At 35.5% G+C, this 6,000-nt stretch overlaps 1 pseudogene; it reads left to right on the top strand.

Annotated features, from left to right (window-relative positions):
* The first annotated feature begins 3,204 nt into the window (after positions 1-3,204).
* The window catches only part of LOC109184526, a 28,136-nt pseudogene continuing 25,340 nt past the window's right edge, over positions 3,205-6,000 (top strand).

The raw sequence follows: 6,000 nt of genomic DNA, 5'->3' as shown, positions 1-6,000 counted from the left end.
CAAGGTGAATTGAACAAGTATAACTTTAAAACTCAAAGTTATTCCACCTGCACAACTTTTCCTCCACTTGAGGAAATTAAAAACTCATATAAAGCATTCATATGATGCATATCAATATTACTATTGCAGTACTTCAACAATTTCTATTGCAAGGCTTTGATTGTTTAACAATATATGAATGTCAACCTCATTTCAGGTGAAGATCAAGTGGCGCTCTAACTAGCCTGTATGATCAACAACCTACTTCTTAAAAACTCCCAAGTCAAGTGGTGAAACCGAAGTTTACTTAAAAACCATCTTCCTAGATAGAGTATTCAAGAAGGATGACTTTTCCATGCTACCACCACAATGTGAGTAAAGCCTTGGAATTTAGTCTTGGTACACAATTCAGATATTTAAGATTAAGTGACTGAAAAGCATATATGTATCTCATCAAATAGTGCAATGTTTGTAACATATCCACAATATATATGTATCTCATCAAATACATTCGACATGTGTATAAGTACACAATTTATAAGCTTTAAATCAGATTAATAATTTAATCACTTAGCAGTAATGTTAAATCAACACTTCTAACACAACAAAATCATAAAGTTCATCCATGTGAATAATAACAATTTACTTTTCCTTGTGTACACCGTTGTTAATTTTCTCTATAATATTCAAAGCACTCACCATATAAAATATGAAATGGTGATTTCTAAAAGCTTGCCACAATATATATTTCACGTTTCAAATGCTCTCAAAACATAATAATCAATTAGATGCAAAGATATAGACAAACTATCTTTTAAATTATGCCATTATGATAGTTTTAAGGGAATATGGTCAATGCCCAATAATATATGACTACTTGTGCTTAAAATAATCATTTGCATATGATAGTCTATTATCATATAAATATGCATGTGTCATATTAAAATATGAGGAGACAAACCTCATAGGAGTATAGTCAAATTAAAGCTCCGATATGAACCCAATAATTATTTCTGTTGTACTCCCTTGCTTAAAGGTTACACATAAGCCGAAGCAGTGTGCTTCACCAATATTGTTCTGTATGAAGTTGCTGCCTTCCACCGCTAATCTCTATTGTTCCTACACCATCATGTCGCCGAAAAATTATTATAATCTGCTCCATGATTCGAGTAGTTGACTGTTGCTAAAATAACGCTTTTAACTGTTGGGGAATTTAAACAACGTCAACGTGGGGACTGGTAACCTTTTATGAAACAAGGACAAATAGGGGGGTATGACTGTAAGAGAGTCTGTGCCGTGTTATATAACACTACCTTAAAAGCGTTATTTTCCTGGTGACGGTGCAGTCGAGATAAATCGATACATTTTCGACAGGCAACACAGAATAACCACGCTAAGCTTGCACCAGCTTAAACGCAGCCGAACGTGACTATTGCTCAGATTTAGGGAAGCAGACAAAGGGAGGAAGAAGGTTTCTAGTGTCTTCATTGAAATGTAATGGGCTTTATATACTAGACTAGATGATTCCAACTAACCTCTAGATATTAGCCACAATTAAACTAATTATTAGGAAACCACAAATATTAAAAAGGATGATAGCCACAATCATAAGAGAAAAGGTGGGAATTTATTAACAACCTTCCTAACAATTTATGGCCAAGTAATATTGTGGACAATCATTTCTTTATAGAATGATTTCCCAACATTCCTCCACCATATTCGCTTCCCCAGTGATCGAACGTTAATCTGACGACCCAATTTCCCTTCTCATATCTCGATGTATTTAGGATCGTTATGCTGTGCAACCGTGTGCACCATGCAAGGTGCATACGGAATTAGATTCATAATTTCTATACTATAGATTCATAATTTTTATACTATATATTCATAATTTCTATACTGTAGATTCATAAAATCTATACTGTAGATTCATAATTTCTAAACCGTAGATTCATAATTTAAATACAATAGATTCATAATTTATATACAGTAGATTCATAATTTCTATACTGCAGATTCATAATATATGTACTGTAGATTCATAATTTCTGTACTGTAGATTCATAATTTCTAAATTGTATAGTTATCAAATTATGAACATATAGTTTAACAATTAGGAATATGAACATCAAAAATTATGAACATAGAATTATGTAATTGTGAATATAGAGTTCAATAATTATGAATATGAAGTTCAAAAATTATGAATATGTAGCTTTATAATTATGAACATATAGTTAAGTAATTATGAACATAGAACAGTGTGCACCATGTATTGTGCACACGGTTGCACATGATAATTTGCCATGTATTTACTACATCAAAATTTTTGTACATAATCTAAACCACAGTCCACAATGTACATCATGAATTATGGTCCTTGATATGATTTGTGTTGCAAATTATTGTATGGACCACGGTCCACACAATTGTGTGACCATGAATATTAAGTACATTTTTATTATATTGTAGGCACATTATTTTTGTACTGGAGGTATATTATATAAAATAATGTACCCTTACTACATTAAAAATGTATTTTCAAAAATTGTGTCTTATGTACATAAATAATATACTCTTAGTATATTAAAAATGTATTTTTCATTTATGTTCCAAACAATTGTGTGAACCATGATCGATGCAATAATGATTGAATTTGTGCCCACTGGTACGTTGGGCTCATTATATTGCTGTTTTGTTTAACCAATATTAGGATTTTTGGGCCTAACATAATAGTCTGTTTCATAAGTTCATATTCGCTGATAAACGCTTTTTTTTTTTTTTAATGATGGAAGTAAAAAAAGAGAGGAAATTTAAATTACCAAAAGACCCCAATAACCCTCAAGGACAATTGACAAACATCTTCAACTCCCGTAAGGTGCAAATCAAAAAATTGAAATTAGCATCTTCCTGGAGAGACTCTTGACTCTTGAGTCTTGCGGAAATGGTCGAACTGAAATTCCGAAGGAAAAATTGCGACGAAGTTTCCTTGAATTCCTTCCCCTTTGGGCACATGATTCAATTTATGGACTCTGTGAACCATATTGGAATAAACAATTAGAAATTCCAAAATAAACACCATCTAGAACAAGGTCTGCTGAATTGAAATTCAATAAGCACATAAATTATTAAATACTTGTATCCACACTATAAAATCAATTCCATACCTTTTTTATGGTCAACCCCATAATTCAAATGTTGCTTAGAAAAGCTAAACTGCTAGCGTTATTGTATTGTAAATTTGTAATATGGGATGGGTTTGTTGCATTTCGTATGTTTTCTTAGCCTCCTTTCTGTGTTTTTTCTGCAATCTTGGATTGAGCGCCGACAGTCTCAGACCCGGCGAATCGCTTACTCGAAACCGGACCTTAATCTCCGCCGGCGGGAACTTCGCGTTAGGATTCTTCCGCCCCGGGAACTCTTCTTCTTTGTTTCTCGGGATATGGTACAATTCCATCAACAGTACTTTGATCTGGGCCGCTAACAGAGAATCTCCGCTGCGTCAAGATTCTGAAGCCGTTTTCACACTGGGGTATGATGGGAATTTGCAGCTTTTGGACGGCGGCGGAAGAAATATTATATGGTCAACCAATATCTCAGGCGGCGGCGGCGGAGGATCCACGGCCGCCCAACTGCAAGATACGGGAGATCTTGTTGTGAAGCAGGGTGAGAGCATTGTTTGGGAAAGCTTTGATGGCGACAGCGATACATTAATGCCGGGGATGAAGCTAAAGGTAAACAAGAAAACTGGGAAACGAAACTTACTCAGATCTTGGATAGGCAGTGATGATCCCCAGCCAGGGAAATTCACCTGGGGAATGGATCCTAAAGGATCTTCCCAGTTTTTTATTTGGAAAGAAGATAAACCTTATTATAGGAGCATCACGCTACAGCTAGGATTTACTTACAGTGCTTACTTTCCCTCAGGGGGGTATGCATATTATTCTTATGCTACAGAGAATGATGAAGTGTATTTCAGCTATGGATATGCTAACCCCTCAATTCAAGCAAGGTTCGCCTTGAATCCGGAAGGTCGTATTCAGTTTCTGTTGAGGCAAAAAACAAGTGACGATGATGAATGGCCGAAACTGTGGGAGGTGCCAGCCACTGACTGTGAATTATATGCACGCTGTGGTTCGTTTGGAAGCTGTGAGATATTCGATTCCCACTCGGTTTGCAGTTGCTTGGAAGGGTTTAAACCAAGATCACAGAGAGATTGGGATAAGGGGAAGTATGATGGAGGGTGTGAGAGGAGCGTAGCGTTGGGGTGTGGAGAAGCTGATACATTCATGAGGCTACCGATGATGAAATGGCCTGACCATTCATCTTCACTGGGAAATATGACATTTCAGGAATGTGAAATGGAGTGTTCTAAGAACTGCTTGTGCACTGCTTTTGCGTATGCAAATATCACTTCTAACTCTGCAGTGAATTGTATTAACTGGTTTGGCGACTTAGTCGATTTGGGACATAACTATTCATCTGGAGGTTTCGGGCAAGATCTTTATGTTCGTGTTCATTCATCTGAGCTAATAAGTAAGTAATTTGTCTTTGGAGTTTCAGAGGGCTGCTAAGAAATGCAGGGGTGCTTATTTCTTTACTTCATTCTATGATGTTAATGCAGATGGAAGTAGTGGAAATGATGATTCATCTCAGAAAAACAAACGTCGCCTTGTCGCAATAGTAGCTTCAGTCTCTGCATTCTTTCTTATCTCTGTTTTGGTGTATATCCTCACCTGGAAATACAGTGGATGGAAAGGTATACAGTTAACTCTCAAGTATCAAGTGATTGATGAGCTTAAGCTCATTTTGGTTCACTTCAATTTATGTTCATTTTCAGGTTGGGTTTGTAGAAGGGCTACAGTATCAACTGTACCGCTTCTTGGAAAAGATGATATGGAGTTGTTACATCTCAGTTTGCGAAGAATAATTGATGCTACAAATAACTTCGATGAAACGAACAAACTTGGAGAGGGCGGTTTTGGTCCTGTTTATAAGGTGACCATTTTATGATTTTTCTTTAGATGGGAATAGAAGGTTGCGTTATAGTGTTGTTATTTTTCTTCAATTCAGGGATTTTTATCGGAATTTGGAATGGTAGCCATTAAGAGACTATCCAAGCAATCATCTCAAGGTCAGCAGGAGTTCATGAATGAACTGAAGCTAATTGCAAAACTTCAGCATACAAATCTTGTGCGCCTATTGGGTTGCTGCATTGAGAATGAAGAAAAGATATTAATCTATGAGTACCTGTCCAAGAGAAGTCTAGACAAATTCTTATTTGGTATATTTGTTATCTTTTATGTTACTTAAATTTGGAGATTTCATTTGCTAGGAGCCTTGAATCACAAATTTAAAATTCCATTAATGAAATCATCACTATATTTCTTTCAGATGCATTTCAGAAAGAAAATTTAGATTGGAACACACGCTTTCAAATAATAGAGGGAGTTGCTCAAGGAATTCTTTATCTTCACAAGTACTCTAGATTGAAAGTCATTCACCGGGACTTAAAAGCAAGCAATATTTTACTTGATGAAGCAATGAAACCCAAAATATCAGATTTTGGGATGGCAAGAATTTTTGGAATTGACCAAACTCAAGCGAAAACAAATCATGTGGTTGGAACGTAGTAAGTCTAGTTGGAACCACTCTTGTTCAATATTTGAGTCAATTCATAACTTTGATCATATCACACCTTAATATTTATATAACTAATATATTTTCCTTTTTTGCTTAGTGGTTATATTCCACCGGAATATGTATTGCATGGTCAATTTTCTGAGAAATCCGATATATACAGTTTTGGAGTGCTGCTATTGGAAATTATTAGTGGCCAGAAGAATTCTAATTTTTTTGAGACCGAACTTTCTGTCACCCTCCTAGGATGGGTAGGCATTTTCGATAACTTCATGATTTGGATATATATTATATCTAGACATGAAGAAATATATGATATGGTTTCGTTTATTTCTGTTTGTATTAGGCATGGGAAAATTGGAAAGATGGAAAACCACTTGA

This window comes from Ipomoea nil, unplaced genomic scaffold, assembly GCF_001879475.1.
Source record: "Ipomoea nil cultivar Tokyo-kokei standard unplaced genomic scaffold, Asagao_1.1 scaffold1262, whole genome shotgun sequence".
Classification (NCBI taxonomy): Eukaryota; Viridiplantae; Streptophyta; class Magnoliopsida; order Solanales; family Convolvulaceae; genus Ipomoea; species Ipomoea nil.
The sequence above is the reverse complement of the archived record's forward strand: the minus strand, read 5'-3'. Positions and strand labels throughout refer to the sequence as shown.